Source organism: Panthera tigris, chromosome B2, assembly GCF_018350195.1.
Source record: "Panthera tigris isolate Pti1 chromosome B2, P.tigris_Pti1_mat1.1, whole genome shotgun sequence".
NCBI classification, from domain to species: domain Eukaryota; kingdom Metazoa; phylum Chordata; class Mammalia; order Carnivora; family Felidae; genus Panthera; species Panthera tigris.
Window position 1 is genome coordinate 69,867,794 of NC_056664.1, and position 17,713 is coordinate 69,885,506.

The 17,713-nt window shown below is 36.3% G+C and overlaps 1 long non-coding RNA gene and 1 pseudogene across 1 annotated transcript in view; one reads left to right on the forward strand and one right to left on the reverse strand.

Annotated features, from left to right (window-relative positions):
- The window catches only part of LOC122238674, a 271,665-nt gene extending 258,810 nt beyond the window's left edge, over positions 1-12,855 (reverse strand). Inside the window, exon 1 of the long non-coding RNA XR_006217715.1 lies at positions 12,784-12,855. This is a non-coding gene — a long non-coding RNA (uncharacterized LOC122238674). The remainder of the gene's footprint in view (positions 1-12,783) is intronic.
- On the forward strand, positions 1,398-2,410 carry LOC102958482 (annotated as a pseudogene).
- Positions 12,856-17,713: the final 4,858 nt, after the last annotated feature.

A 17,713-nucleotide genomic window follows, 5' to 3' on the forward strand; every position in this document is an offset into this window, starting at 1 on the left:
GGAGCCTGCTTCCGATTCTGTGTCTCCCTCTCTCTCTGCCCCTCCCCCATTCATGCTGTCTCTCTCTGTCTCAAAAATAAATAAACTTAAAAAAAAAAAAAGGATTTTATAATGTGGAAAGCACATAATATTAGCTCATATTAACTCAGGATTTCTCCCTGAGAGAGGACTTTCCAAATATGGCCCAGGAAAATATAGTCCATGTAGAATGGTGGTATCACTGGGTAGAAGAAAAAGAAATCTGATTTGGGGAAGCTGAAGTAGGTGGACTTGGGGGGATAGAGAAATGCAGAAGAAGGATTCATTGAGAAGAAATCCCAAAGTTTTCCATACAAATGTTCTGAGGGTCCTTTACTCTCCTCTAAGCCACAGATGTGCAAGGCAAAGCCTTCAACTGACACTTCACAAACAGTTTAACCAAATTGTTAATATAGGCAGTATACATATTATACATTCTCAGTCATTGGTCATCAGTGAAATGCAAATTAAAATCACAGTGAAATATCATACACATCCTCCAGGCTGTCTACAATGAGAAAGACCTCCAAAGGTATTGGCAAGGAATTGGAACACCTGGAACTCTCAGGCACTGTTGATAGATGGGTAAATTGGCTCAATCATTGAGGAAAGTTAATTGGCTTACATCATCACCATAAGAAATGCAAAAGCACATTCATACAAGCTTTTTCTGTAATAACCCAAATTGGAAAAACCCAAACATTTATCAATAATAGTATGGACAAATAAGTTGTATTTTTTTTAATTTTTTACATTTATTTATTTTTGAGACAGAGCGTGAGCGGGTAGGGGCAGAGAGAGAAGGAGACACAGAATCCGCAAGAGGCTCCAGGTTCTGAGAGAGCTGTCAGCACAGAACCTGATGTGGGGCTTGAACCCACAAACCGTGAGATCATGACCTGAGCGGAAGTCAGATGCTTAACCGACTGAGCCACCCAGGTGCCCCCAAATAAGTTGTATTTTAATCATACAAAGGAACAACATTCATCAGTGGGTGGTGACAGAAGTCAGATTAGTTTTGTCGACTTTGAATTTTATTTAAATGGGATCATGCAACATGTATTCTGTATACCCAGCATCGATAATGTGGAGGCACATTCATGTTGTTGCATATAGAAATACTACATTTTTTCTCATTGCTGAATAGCGTATTTTTTGTGTGACCTTCTATTTGTTCTGCATTTCTATATGTGTGTGTGTACATTTGTATATGTAAATAGTATATAAATATTCTATATGTATATGATATAAAATATACTAAATACACATTTTTGTGCTATGTTATTTTATGCATATAATATGCATATAAAAGAAAAATGTGCATGTGGCTCCACAACTGGGGACACTGACAGCTCTATATGCCCAACCCAACTTCTTTCACGATGTCTACCGTTCACAAAATTCTCTGTGAGCTCAGTCTGGAGGGTGATCACTCCATGCCCCAAGTGCATACGAGTCGGTCAAAGCATACACCAATTTTGATGCTGAGCTCTGAACATTGAAATGGCCATCAAGACCAAAAGTGTGGGTGAGGCCACCATTGTCAAGATTTTGACAAACCTCGGTGGTGAATGGAGGGAGGATATTGCCTTTGCCCACAAGAGAAGGACCAAAAAGGAACTTGCATCAGCACTGAAGTCAGCCTTGTTCAGCCACCTGGAGACTGTGATTTTTTGGGTCTATTTAAAACACCTGCTCAGTATGATGTTTCTTAGCTGAATGCCTCCATGAAGGGGCTGGGGACTGATGAAGGCTCCCTCATTGAGATCATCTGCTTGAGGACCAACCAGGAGCTTCAGGAAATTAAAAGTCTACAAGGAAATGTACAAGACTCATCTAGAGACCACATAATTTCTGACACATCTGGCAACTTCCAAAATTGGATGGTTGTCCTCACAAAAGGTAGAAAAGCAGAGGATGGCTCTGTCATTGATTATGAACTGTTTGGCCAAGATGTTCAGATCTCTATGATGCTGGAGTGAAGAGGAAAGGAACTCATGTGCCCAAGTGCATCAGCATCATGACCAACAGGAACGTCACTTCCAGAAAGGATTTGACAGGTACAAGAGCGGCAGCCCTTATGACATGCTGGAGAGCATCAAGAAGGATGTCCAAGGATACCTGGGAAATGCTTTCCAGAACCTGGTCCAGTACATTCAGAATAAGCCCCTGTATTTTGCTGACTGGCTGTATGACTCCATAAAGGGCAAGGGGACTCACAAGAAAGTCCTGATTATTAGAATCACGGTCTCTCACAGTGATGTGGACATGTTGAAAATTAGGTCTGAATTCAAGAGAAAGCATGGCTAGTCCCTGTACTGCTGCATCCAACAAGACACAAAGAGTGACTACCAGAAAGCAGCTGCTGTACCTGTGTGGTGGGGATGACTAAGGCCCACGAAGGTGTGAGGGTCCAGGGTGGTGCTCCTTCATTTCCAGAAAACAGTTCTACAAAATAGCTTGTGACTAACAGTCCCTTTGTGGGACTGTGAGGATGACATTGACATTTCCCCCGCTCCATCCTTCTTTCAGTTGATGGAGCACTGCCTGCCTCTCATACCTAGTCTTTCCTTTTAGCCAAAGAAATGAACATGCCAACAAGCTGGAAGCGAAATCTATGATGTGAAACACTTTGCCTCCTATGTACTGTGTCATAAACAGATGAATAAACTGAGTTTTACCTTATAAAAAAGTAAAAGTAAAATGTGCATGTATACATATAATAGGTATAATATATAATAAAATGCATACAAATATAAGATGTATATAACAATCATTTATTTTAAAATGTTATTGTGTTAATATTCTGACGTTCTCATTAAATAAAATACTAGACCAGAATAGTTATGATTGGCCAGTTAAGAGTTAATTACATGCTATGAAAAAATAAAGGAATCAGTGAAATCTGTCTGGGTTTGCTTTCAAGAAAACAATGTAGGGACCAAAGGCAGGCTGCCCCAGGATGGGCTACTTTGGCATGAACACTATATTGAGTTAAAAGTAATCAAAACCCAACAGATGCAGGAAAAACCCTCTTCCTGATCTTCCGCTGCCTAAATTTACATTTGTAAGGAGAGCCAGTACCAGGAATAGAGCTATTAACAGAGACTCCTCTTTACCTAAGAAACTTATTTGCATAACAGGGCAAGCTTTGTTTTTTTAAAACCTCTCTTTTCACCTTCCTGCTAATGGCCTCCTCCCCTTTATGTCCTCAGATCGTACCCCTGTCCTTAGCTCATATAAGTTTCCTGTTGCCTCATTTCCTTTGGAATTTTATATCTGTGTGAATTCCCCATATGTATGCTACTAAATTTGATTTTCTCCTGTTAATCTGTCTCATGTCAATTTGATTCTAAGTGGAGCTAGCTAGAAGGACCATAGTGCAGAGGAAGGTCTTCCTCCCCAACAATGCTAACTAAATCCTCACTAAATGCTAAAAACTGCCATAATTCCCTTCTTTTGCAGTAATGAGAATGACAGTCTGAGAGACGAACTTTTGTCCTATTTTCTAATTTTTCATTCCTCTTTTTCACACATACTACATCCAATCCATCAGATATTTTGCCAACTATACTTTCAAAACATGTCTTGAATATTACTTCTCAATAAGTCCATCACTACAAGCCTAGTCTAAACCATTAACCAAGAGGATGGAAGAACGTAAGGAAATACGAGGGGAAAATGTACTACCCCCAAGATGGGAAACAAGGACTCAATCCCACTCCTTAATCTGAAGAGTTCATTGAAGGGGGCTGTTCTAGGACTGAGAGGGATGTTTGATAGGAATTTGATCTTGATTTAGGAATTCAGCCAGTTAAAGGCAGTCACTCTTGAGAAGTAAGAATGAGGAAGAAATATCCTGAACTTACCTTTCTACCTCAGTTCTTTGTGCATGCTCCCCATTGGCTGGCCATATGTCAATAGAACCTTTTGATGTGATCCACAGAGGCCATACAGGCGTAGAATAAGGTAGAAGATGGTGGAGAGTAAATCCAGCATAAGGCATTGTGTCTCCTAGTGGAACTTTTCAATTCCACTGTTGTTTCCTTTTATTCTATTTTCCACAAAGCAACCAGAGTGATTTCCCTAAAGCCTAAGGGAAATCATGCCATTGGTCCCCTGAAGACCTTCCAATCGTTTCCAGTTTCAAGCAGAGTAAAATCTAAAGTCCTTCTAATGGGCTACAAGGCCCTAATGGACCTGGCCCTATCACCACTTCTTTGGCTTTATCTCTAGTTATTCTCCCTCTTGGGCAAGATCCCTCAGTAACATGACATCTTTTCTGCTTCTCAAACACATTAGGCTCACTCTCAAACCAGCATATCTGTCATTAATATTCTCGCTGGAATCCTCCCCCTTGCCTTCCACATATATTCATGGTTCTTTACTTTCTTCAGTTCTCTGCACAAATATAAAATTGCTTCTCAACATCACTCTCTAACTGTGCTTTTTAATGTTTATTTTGAGAGAGACAGAGAGAGAGAGACAGAGAGAGACAGAGCGTGAGTGGGGGTGGGGCAGAGAGAGAGGGAGACACAGAATCCGAAGCAGGCTCCAGGCTCTGAGCTGTCAGCACAGAGCCCAACACAGGGCTTGAATTCATGAACTGCGAGATCATCACCTGACCTGAAGTCGGATGCACAATGGACTAAGCCACCCAGGTGCCCCTCTATCTCTGCTTTTTTATTATTTCTAGCACTTATCTGTATCTGGCGCCTGTTTTATATTTGTTCTTTACCTTCCACTCTATTTCGGACTGCAAGTTTTATAAAAGGAGGGGCATATTTTTTCTCTGCTCTATCCCTAGGTCCTAGATCAGTGACTCACACATAGTAGGCACATGTATCAGTAAGGAAAGGTTAACTTCTATAATGAACAACCACAAATTACTACACTAAAATGTGTTTCTCAGTCATATCACAATCCATGTAAGTCATTGTAGGATTACTAAGGCACCTGACGGCTAAACAGCAAACAATCTAGAGATACATCCATATAGTTAGACTATGGAAATGATTCATAAGAATTTCTAAGAAATTTCTAGTACATAAAGAATAATGAAGCTCTGAAACTTCCACCTTATTTTTAAAGGGTCAATACCTTCCCTAATCCCAGAACACAACCTTAATTACGAGAGAAAAGAAGTGAGAGGAAGAGAATGGAGAATGAAGAAACAGGGTATTTATGTACAAGCTTATATTAATGTATTCATTTCTCTCTTCTTATTATTACCTATGATGACACTAGGGAGCAGAAAGGGAAGTTATTCTCCTTTCTTTCTGAGTAAAATAATTATATCTCAGAGTTTTCATTTATTTGAAATCCCTTTGGAAACTACTGGGTCATTCCTTTTGTCAAGGCACCTCCTTGTATGTGCTACCAAAGGAGCCTCTGGAGTTCATTTTTCATATAATGTATATTCTAATCAGTGTGATATCTGTGAGTTTTACATTTTGATTTCTTTCATTGATCTAGAGGTTTGTTCTGCACAGTCATTTGTAAGTCAATACTTATTTCTAGGATTCTTTAAGGGGACTCATTTAATTTTTGCAATATAAGCAATGTTTCAATGAGAAGAATCAATGTTATGACATACATAATAGTATAAATAAGTTGATACATTTAAAGGAAAAATATCCTTGAAAGAAAAGAATCACTACTTTTACCTCTCTGAGCTAAGAAGAGTAATGGTGAAAAGTGTCATACGGTCTTAAATCACTAAGGACATAATACATACATAACAAGTATAGACATAAGTATGTAAGGGAGGTTACCAGAAAGCACAAGACAAAATCCTTGCTCACAAGGAAATACCTTTATAAGCATTTAACTTTATGAAGAGTGACTATTTTTTAAGCAAATATTCAGTGAATCCAAGTTTTATGTTTTTGAACAGAACAAGTATGTGGTAGACTCATTTCTGCCACAACTTCCCAGATGATCCTAAGAATTTATTTCTCTCAGGACAACTATCTAAAGAGAATGGCTCTGTGAGTCCCTTCCCCCTACCCACCCATGGCAGCTTTTTGCAGGTCTCTTCTTAAGCAGAATAATTTTCCTAAATAGTAATATAGTTTTCAATTGTCTTATCACAAGTATGATTTAACTGACCATATTGTGATTTTTGTTGTATATCTTCAAGAACTATGTATCAAGAAACAAAATCATTGTATCTACATCATATGTGATATTTTTCAAAACAAGGAAATTTGTGCTTGCTTAAGCACATATACTAAAATCAAAAGAAGAGAACTCTGGCACTTGTGAGCATTTACCCAAGCACCTTCATAGAGCCCCCACACTGAAAATGTCATTGAAGTAGACCATTTCCCAAAGAAAATGTAGCAAACGGGTTACAGATCCTTAGTGGTTTTCCAAACATAACACTAACCATATGAAATTTTAAAATGTTTTATTCCCACAGTAAAGCCATTATTTACAATGTTTTGGTGAATAGCATTAAATATATATAAATCTGCAATGGACCTCAATTGTTGTCATTTTACAAGAGAATTTTTGTGTATGAGAAAGAAGAGAGCAATGTAGCCATACTGAAAAATGAATGCTAGACAATTCTCTAACTTCCTACTGTTCCTAAGTGATGATTTCTCACAACACAGACTTAACAGCAATGTAGAGGACAGAAAACCAGTGTCTAGCTTCCAGTAGACTCCACTGGCTGCAAAAGTAGTCTAAACATTTCCTGTAATCCTTTGCTCTTACTATCAAGCTCATTTCCCAGGGGAAGTGAGCTTGAATATGTTTTTTAGCTCAACATTATACAGTTTTTATTGAAATAGAATTACACTGAACAGTCAATTTTTTCATACAGCAGGTTTACCTTTTGTGTCTTTGGGGACTTTTCAGTGGAACAGAGAAAAAATGAGGATTGATTTAAATCACTTTCTAAGTAAGACAACTTCTTAAACTGAACAAATTAAGAACTGTGGCATCTCTTAACACCAAATCCCTGAAGAATGTGGCATTGCAATGTGCCATAACACTTCTTATCTGCGACTTAGCAAATATTTCTTTGATCTCAGGGTAGGATTATGAGAGTATATAAGTAACATAAAATGTTTTCTGAGAGAAACATATACCATACCCATGATGAATTATTAAGGTGGAGATTTTATTGAAGGGCAGTCATAGGAAGCAGGCATTGGGTTATGTACCAAAGACACCTGGAAACACTACTACAGAGGCCACCCAGAAGCCTGCATCTAAGGTTTGCAGGAGTCTGATGTCCTACACACAGTTTATTGAGTTTATCACATCCTGAACTCCTATCTAAAGCTTTGCTCATTAGTCCTCCAAAATAGGAATGTACAAGTATCTTAGTGGCAGCACTTCAGTTCCACCAAAGCACTTAGTTTTTTCTTGCTCCTTTGAACAGACTCTTGATCTTGTCTTGTCTTTTCCTGATTATCTTCGAGTTGGAGGACTGTCCACCATCAACTTTGCCAGATCAGTTCCATATTCTTGTGCATCCTTTCTCACTGCATTTGATATTAGAAAAAAGAATTCCCCAATTTTCTCCTTTGGGTGTGAGACCCAAACAAAATTGCACAGTGAGTAAAACTTATCTCCAAAGCCCTCAGGTCCTGTTTCGGTCTCTCTGCCTTCCATTTGGGTAACAGCAGTAAGAGAGGGGATATCTCACACTGTTGTGTCTTCTCTCTTCCCAACAGAACCCTATAAGGCTGCTACAATTATTATCCCCATTTTGTTTTACCAATTAGGAAGCAAGGAGGGAAGAGCCCAAAGCACATTTCTTGAATCCAAGATACAAATCCTATTCTGGTCTGATCCTAAGTGCTTTGCTGAGGTTACTTTTCTGTCTACATTCTCTCATCCTGATGCTCCTCTGCACCACTATCCCCTGTCCTTGTCCTGTCCTCTAAAAAGCCATTGATGCCCTATAGGGCATTTTTTCCACCTTGACATCTGAGCTGAAATCCAAATTTATCTAACTTGTGCTATGCCAAGCAACAGCCAACATGCCAAGTAATCTGAGAAACAATTTCAAGTAAAGGAAACGATCGCTGATACTAAATCACTTGTTGAATTTTTTTTTTTTTGAGGAGGGGTGCAGGGAGGAGTCTGAAGCTCTAACAGAACTCAGGGTTCTATAAATATTCCACAAATATTACTGTGTAAATGTGATACTGGCTTATGATGAATTAACTCTGTCTGAACCTAAAATTCTTTTCTTTTAAACTTATCTCCTTCCTCTATCACAATTCCCTCATATGATAAGCTACTGAAAATTTTAAATTTTTTTTTTCAACGTTTTTTTTAAATTTATTTTTGAGACAGAGAGAGACAGAGCATGAACGGGGGAGGGGCAGAGAGAGAGGGAGACACAGAATCGGAAACAGGCTCCAGGCTCCGAGCCATCAGCCCAGAGCCTGACGCGGGGCTCGAGCTCACGGACCGCGAGATCGTGACCTGGCTGAAGTCGGACGCTTAACCGACTGCGCCACCCAGGCGCCCCAGCTACTGAAAATTTTAAAACTTTCTAATGAATTCTATATACCTCAGCAATAATTTCCAGACATTGCAACTTTTGCTAGTACTACTTTACCCTTGCAGCATTTTCCTTTTATTTTACTTTTGTAATGTTTATTTATTTATTGAGAGAGAGAGAGAAATAGAGACAGGGAGGCACAGAGAGAAAGGGAGATAGAATATCCAAGCAGGCTCCACACTGGTAGTGTGGAGCTCTACATGGGGCTCAATATGGAGTTCGAACTTGTGAACCAGAAGATCATGACCTGAGCCAAAATCGAGTTGGATGCTTAACCAACTGAGATACCCAGGTGCCCCAATTGCAGCATTTTCCTTTTAACTGAAAGCTTGCACATTTTGGACCCGTGTTTTTCAAATTGTCTCCCCAGCTGAGGACTGCTATCCCCCCTACCTCTAGCTAAAAGCATAGCCATGATCTTCATATTTTTACCATGACACTACAGATTCCACAACAAAACATCTGGAAGTCTTGAGCTAGATGATTGAGAATTTAATTTTTTTTATCTTTTATGATATGATGACATTGTTTTACCAACACATTTTGACATTAAGTCAGCATGGCTATTGAGTTCTGAAGCATATATTTGCAATGAAAGAATTAGAATTACCCATACACTATTCATAAAAATATAGGCTTTATAAAGTAGAAGACTCCCTGCATCACAAATTACAATAATATTTCTAATTTTTCTATAAAGAAAAAAGGATAATATTATTTCCCATAATTGCTTTAACAGTTTAATTTTTATGGGTTGTTGTCAATTATTTTGTTTTTGTTTGGGGGGGTTGGAAGGGTAAATAATATGGCATATCAAAAAAATCCAAGATGTGTCAAATTTAAAATGTACACTGTTATCATACATATATGTAGTGTTCTTAGCTTAAGACTAACAATTTAAAATATAAAATTTACTAAAGTTGTAAAACAGATTTACAGTGGTTTCATTAGAAAGATCTGTATATTTATTAATATTCCTGAGGAGAGAAAGGATTCATGCAAATATATGGGCTGAATGCTATAGGAGCATGCAACATTTTTCCATAATATAGACAATTCTTTACAATTTCATGAGAGGTGAATAGTAGAAAATATGTTTTTTCCCAAGGAAACTAAATAGCAAAATGAGAAAAAAATTCTCAGATATCAAACAGTGTGTATGTGTATATATACTTTATATATATATATATATACACACACACACACACACACATATATATTTCACATATATATTCACATATATATTCATATATATTTTCTATAAAATATATAATATATAAAATATATTTTATATAAAATATATATTATATATAACATATATATGAGGGTTTAGAATCTCATTATAAGTAGAATATCATTATTGTTTACATTATGTTCTGGAGACTTTTGCCAAACAGAAGACTATGGGGACCTTTTACAATTTCTTTTAAGCATACAAAGATGTCATTTTCAATGAAAGATAATATATAATACCCTTATAAATTGCAGGTGTTTATAGTCATTCTCTGTACACTTTGTGGGCTAAATTATTAGTTTCTTAAACTCTGACACATTTTAATCTTAGAGATATTATAGCCTTTAAGTTTGTAAAATAAATCTTCAAATATCATACTTTGATTTCCTTTAAATAAAATGGTACCACCTGCAATCCGGCAATTCTTTTACCCTGTCCATGAAAGAAAATCTTATGATTAGTATCTATATTCTAGGTGTTCCATGACAAGAACAGATCATTTGGACATTTTCTAACCAAATCCTGGTTTGCTGTTTTTTTCTTATTGTTATGCTAGTTGTGGTGGCTTGCTTTATTTTTAAAATTAGAAAGTCAAGTTGAACATACAATAATAAGTCCATTCTATCTTATACGGTTCATTTCTTTACCAGAAATCAAATCCATTCACATAACCCAATGGCAGGCATGTCAAATAACTAAAAATATAATGGTAAAGATACTGCTAACCACTATGAATAACTGCTATCAAAACAAAAGGGCTTTTGGGCGTCTGGGTGGCTCAGTCAGTTAAGCATCCGACTTCAGCTCAGGTCATGATCTCATGGTTCGTGAGTTCAAGGCTCTCTGCTGTCAGCATAGAGTGTGCTTTGGATCTTCTGTCCCCCTTTCTCTCTGCCCATCCTCTCATGTGCACTCTCTCTCTCTCTCTCAAAACTAAATAAACATTAACAAAATTTTAAAAAAGCCTTTAATGAAAAACACTGTCCTAAAGGAATAATGACCCATCTCCCCCATACACACACAAAGACACAGAGGTCATGTTTTAGCAGAGCAACCTGCTAAACACTCTGCCCTGACTGAAGTCCTTATGTAAGAACTTCTTACAGAATATAAAGTCAAATCCATGGAGAGGTTCAAAATTCCATCACGCATACCCTAGATTTGTGTCCTAAATTCTGAAAAGAAACACTGGGAACTATCAGATTGAAAGACCTAAATGGTATGACCTAGTAAAGCCAGGATGGCCACCTGATAGTATCTGATAAAACTTGAACATTTGTCAAAACCCTCCATGAGATGATCCATCACAGTAAGGACAAAATGACCACAATATTAAATAGCGGTAGATAAAATATGTAAGGATAACAAAATATAGTCTCATCTGTGGCCAACATAATTCTGGAAAAAAGTATAAAGGCAAAGCAGAGACTGGAACCATGCTCTGAGACAGTATTTAAACATTTTCAACTGAATTCTATATAAGGACTTCCCTCTGGGTGATATGTATTTACAAATAACAGTATATTTATTTTCTGGAAAGTTGAAACATTCCCTTATTAAACCAGACACAGCATAGATTGTAGCTAAAAGATACTGAATATCCTATCCCCAACATACATTCTAACTATTCTATGCAGTAAAAGTAGACCATTCTACCAGCACAGTTATTTATGAAATCTGCAAGGGTTTGTCCCTTGCTCAAAAACATTCAGTCTTCATTGTCATGAAACCTCTAGAATAGCAGAAAGGATCTTAACAGAACTGGTAAGTGATACCAATCAAGTTGTAATAAGAGTAGATCTTCAGAAAACCCCAGTTAGGCTACTGCTCACCCAAGATCTTCAGAATAAGCAATGGCTATAGAATGACAGAGCTTACAATCAAGACCATCAAAAGCAGATTCTTCTAAATACATGAGACTGCTGATTGTTACCCTCTCCTTTGCACACTTTTATTCATTATCCTTTTACTTGTATTTCTTTCCTTACAAGTTTGAGTTATACACTGTGATTTTTTCCTGTTTCCCTTATAACAGTATAAATTTGTTCAAGATTTCCTATAGCCAGTCACCACCATTCCTCTCTAATAGTCCATCCAAACTATTGCTGATCATGCAATTTGAAAAAATAATGTAAAGTCATGATACACTGACTTTGTTAGCAGTGAATTTCTTATAGATAATACATAGTGAGAGCATGAGAAGAAGGGAATATTTTTAGGATGCCAAATTGACTGTTTGACTTAATAAAACCCTAAAGATGATATATTTACAACTTCACAGAAGTTGTTCTTTCATGAAGTTCCTGTATTCCTTGAGGAGAAATAAAGTTTCTTCAATGTTCACACAGAACCAAGTCTTTTTGTCCTGTCCTTGGAGTTAGGCTACTCCAAGCAGATGATTTCCCAGTACTTTCTGTTGACTTTTAGACTTACAAAGAGCCTAAAGGTTGAAATCCTTTGTGGAGGAATAAGGACCAGTGGAACACATCATGGAGGAGTTAGGTAATTCAATATGGGCAAAAAGGTTTGGTGCATAATTTGAAATGTTGTAATAAGTAATATCACACAAAAATAAGTTTAAATTCCTTATACAGGTAATTGGATAACATAAGGTTTTCTTTTAGCTACTCAGGGAAAATCTATGTCACTGTTAACACACCTTGTTGTATATGTATTAACACTACGCTTGACATTAATCAGTCTGTTTAAGTGAAAAAACAAAGTCAGGTTGGCTATCTAAAGTAGACTCAGGGAGTCACTGGGATCTGCTTTCATAATCAAGCCTGGAACACCATGGATCGATTCAATAGTGCCTTTGTGCCCCATAGTTATTTTTGTTTTTCTTACAGTTTGTTGGTATCTGTTGTTTGTAAATGTAAGTACTTGTGTGTAGTCTCTGCCCTGATAGATGATTCAACAAGAAGTGCAAAGACAAAAGCAGAATATAACCATGCTGGTCAATAATCAAACCAAAAATCACACCTCCACAAATAAGTCTCACCTTAAAAGAGTTCCACAAAACCTCCACTTCAAGGAGAATTAACACCAGTGGTAAAGATCTGAACAACTCATGATGACCTTTACTTTGGTTGGCTGTGAAAGAACCAAAAGAAGGTACTAGGAGTAAAACATTCCCTACATTCCAGAAAAAGACCTATCTTCTGTTGCCATGGTAATAGGGCAATAACTTAGTTTCAAAAATTTTTTATGGAAGTATCATTGAATCAGAACTCAGGTTTTTAACTTGCTTAATAAATAAGTGACAGCCATCGAAAAAATGCACTTTTTTGATGAGTAAATAATTTAAAATTTATTAAATTATTAGTTTTAAATTTGCTTAATTGACCAATGACAACCCACTTCAGTAAACATGGTTATGCAAGCCAAATAAACAGCAATATCCTTTTGCTTCTGAAAGGCAGCCCATGAGGAAGACACTCATTCCAATGAACATGATTCTGAGTGCTAGGCAATTGACAACAGTCTTATCCAAATAACCATTTATCTACAGCGATGTTAAATCAGTCCTGTCTCCGAACTTCAGTGATGTTAACCACTGAACTTCTTGTTCCCAAACTTGCTGTATAAGACTGAGAATTCTGCTCTGCTTAGAGAGACCATGCCTGACCAGCAGAACTGTCCTAACTTAAAAAAGCAGAAAGTTCAGCTATGTGTATTCAGATATTGAATGATGGCTTCATTCTTTACAATGGTAATACCTAAATTTAAAAAAGAGAATATTAGTAATAAAACACATAGGCAAAAAGACATAGGCATTTAGACGTGAGATGGAAACATGGAACACTGCCTATGTGGCCTCTCTCACCCACATCAGCAGCCCCCAAGATACCTCTATGATCTCAATGGGATCCACAGACACATTTTGAAAACAGCTGCTATATACATGATAATGACAACTCAAGTAGGCACTGGAAAATACAGTGTATAATTCTTCATTAATGATGTTTTGACTAATTTGGAGAGGTTTAAAAAGCACGAACTAAAATCCAAGATAGAAATGATATGGAAGTGGGGAAAAGGGATCAGAATTAGAGCAACCTAAGATTCCTTAGATTATTCAAAAGGAAGATAAAGATATTGATTAGTTTGTTAAATCAATCTGCATGTTAAAAAACTCCAGAGTAATCACTAAGTTGACAACATAAAATATATTACTTCCATTTCAGCAGAGGAAAAAGAAGAGAACAAGAAAATCTGGTTAATCCAATAAATGAAATAAGAAAAAAGAAGCAAAGATAAATGAAATAAGTCAGACTGAGAGAGAAATATACCATATGATTTCACTTATATGTAGAATATTAATAAAACTTAAATAAATAAACAAACAAAAAGCAGAATCAGACCTGTAAACAAGAGAACAAACTGATGGTTTCCAGGCAGGGTGATGGAGGGATGGGTAAAATGGGTGAAGGGCAGTAGGAGATACAGTCTTCCTATTCATTATGGAATGAATAAGACAAGAATAAAGGTACAGCATAGGGAATATAGTCAATGTTACTGTATTAGAGTTTTATGGTGACAGATAGTAGCTACATTTGTGGTGAGCACAGCATAATATTTAAATTATTGAATCACTATATTATATACCTGAAGCTAAAATAAAATTGTGTGTCCACTATACTCAAATAATTAAAAAAAAAAAAAAAAAGAAGAAGCAGCGGCAGCAGCAGCCAAGGGGAGCCTGGGTAGCTCAGTCAGTTGAGCATCTGTCTCTTGATTTTGGCTTGAGTCATGATCCCAGGGTTGTGGGATTGAACACTGCATCAGGCTCTGTGCTGAGCATGGAGCTTGTTTGAGATTCTCTCCCACTCTGTTTATCTTTCTGCCCCTTTCCCCCACTTGCACACACTCTCTCTAAAATAAGTAAATAGATAAATACAGTAAAAATAATACAAATAAGAAACGAAAAAAAGCAAAATAAATGTGCTGTCAATGGTGTAACAGAGCCAGCTACAGTCCCACCTGCTCTCAACAGTGACCGTGCACAACTCCTTCTCACCCCAACTGCAAACTGCACAGTGGTGGTTTTAATTCTGCCATGTTGACAGTATTACTCCAGGGAAATAAGCAAATGCTACAAATCAGAGATTTCGTTTCAGATAACCAGATTTTAAACATTTACTGGTATACTTCTGTGTGTAATAAGTAAAAAAACACAACTATCAACACTAAAAATAGCAGCAAGAATATGGCCCAGTAACATTAATATCTAATCAAACTGACTCTATGCACCAAACAGAGCATTTCTGAGTTATTTAATAATATAATATAAGGACAAATTCATGTACGGACATCACAACCCTAAATTAGTGTGCAGTTAACATATATAAAGCAAAAACAGAATTACAAGAAGAAATAGAAAAATTAGTACTCAAATTGGGGAATTTCAATACCTCTCAGAAGCAAATAGATTAAGACGGCAAAGAAGTTATTAAATATATGAAAAGGTTGTACTACATAAATAGGAAGCATGACCGAATGGACACATGTAGAGCTCTGTAGCCAATAATTATAGGATACAAATTATTTGGAAGAACATATAAAACATTTGTTAAATTATCATAAAAGAAGTTTCAAAAACCTAAAAACTGGTATATAAACTTATTTTATAATATTGTCATAAAAAGAAAAATAAAGAGCAAAGTTGAAATCATACATTTGAAACAAAACAAATATCTATCTCATGGATCAGAAACTAAATTTTAATTGAAACTTAGGAAATGTTTAAAAATGCACTACAACAAAAGTACTATGTTACTATCCCAAAACTCATGGGATGTTGTAAATTGGGAAGTACTTAGTGAGAAATGTACAGCCTACAATGTGAAATGTTAGAAAATAAAGACTAGCAATAAATGACCTAAGTGCTCATCTCAAAAGTTGAAGAAAACAGAACAAACACAATAGAATTAAAAGAATGACACTTTTTTCTAGAAAAAAATTAAGTGATCAAAACTGAATACAAATGGACACAAGCATCTCTATCACTCTCAAAAAATCAATCTTCAGGGGTACCTGGGTGGCTCAGTTAGGTTAGGCTGCTGACTTCAGCTAAGGTCGTGATCTAACAACTCGTGAATTCGAGCTCCGCGTGGGGCTCTGTGCTGACAGCTCAGAGCCTGGAGACTGCTTCAGTTTCTGTGTCTCCCTTTCTCTGCCCCCACCCTCACTCATGCTCTCTCGCTCTCTCTCTCTCTCTCTCTCTCTCAAAAAGAAACACTAAAAAATTTTTTTTATTAAAAAAATGTTTTAAAAATCAATCTCCAAAACACATTCACAAAACATAGAGCTTGTAAACAAAAAACAAAATTGCCATTATTTGCTCTCATTGTGATCAATTATATAGAAAATCCATGAAAATGTGCAGCAAATTATTAAAGCTAACAAAGGTTTTCATCAAAATTATTGGATATAAAGTCATTGTAAGACATTCAATAGCATTTTATCTATCAGCAACAACCATTTAAATGTAAATATAGAAAATATTCCCTTTAAAATAGCAAGAAAACCTGGAAGGTACTTAAGAAGTTAGCTAATAAAGTTCATTTACTCCAGATTGATCTACAAATTCAGGATAATTCCAATAAAAAATATCCAGAGATTTTTTTTCATGAAAATTGATATGCTGTCACTAAAATCCACAAGGGAAGAAGAAATGGCCAAGAATAACTACAACACAAGCAGATGGAGAAAAGGTATGATGCTATTTATGTAAATATTACAAACATACAAATCAATTATATATTTATATACATACATATACAGTTTAGTAACACATGCATATATAATGAGTCAAAGATAAACATAAAGTAAGGATAAGTATTGATATCTGAATAAGGAAAGAAGGAAAATGTAATAAGTAAGAAGGACAAAGAGGATCTATCCATAATGACTTAATTTCTGGAAAAACATATGATGAAAACAGCAAAATGAACAATTGTTAGACTTGATTTTCGGTACATGGTGTTTGTTATATTATAACCTATGTTTTCTGTTTATAAATTATCCAGATAAAAATCCAAAAATTGAAAAAGCTTGAATCAGAGGTTGGGAATAGTTAACACTGAGCAAAGATAACTCTTCTAAGGTGTTTAGCTTCAATGAGGGCAGGAGTCAGATAGCAGCATGAGGTCAAGGAAAAGTTCTTTTTGTAGTGTGGGGAAGAATGGAGTATGTTTCCATGTAGATAAATAAAAACATTTTATGATACTGGGGAAAGATGATAGAATTGATAAGGGCCTTGAGCATTGAGTACATTGAATCAAAAACACAAGTGAGAAGAAAAGAGAACAGATTGCCTCTATTTAATTAACATGACCAGAGTAGAGAAAGAATTTGTGGGAAAAATGGCTCCAAGGACTTTTATCTTCGGCACTAACCAAGATAAGAATAGATGTGAAATATTGTGTTTATGTGACTATTAAATGGTAGGATAAGTGGAGGAAGGGAATTAAGATATATAGTTAGGATCCCAAGATGACTTTGGGAAAGTTGAATAAAACAGTCTCCATGGCATTCTAAAGATCATGGCTCCCAGACCAGAGTTTCAATCTTCTTTGAAACTTAAAGATTTTCTTTGCACTCTACATGGAGAGAGTAATTTTCTCCATACTATAAATTTTTGACACACTGTGGGGATGTTAGATATAATTTAATGTAACATCTTAATTTTCCTTCTTGATCTCCTAAAGAGATAGGAATATAATTATTGGACTTTTTTTTCTTGATCCAAACAGAAACAGACCAAATAGGTTGGGGTGATGCCATTTACACACGGAAACTTTTTGTTATTCTTTTTTAGTAAGGCAAAAGCCATCACACATACATTTCCTCTTAAAGTAAAGTGCTGACTGGAAGATGAGACTTGAGATCCTTAAAGAGTAAGGCAGACTACCCAGCCACCACCCTGG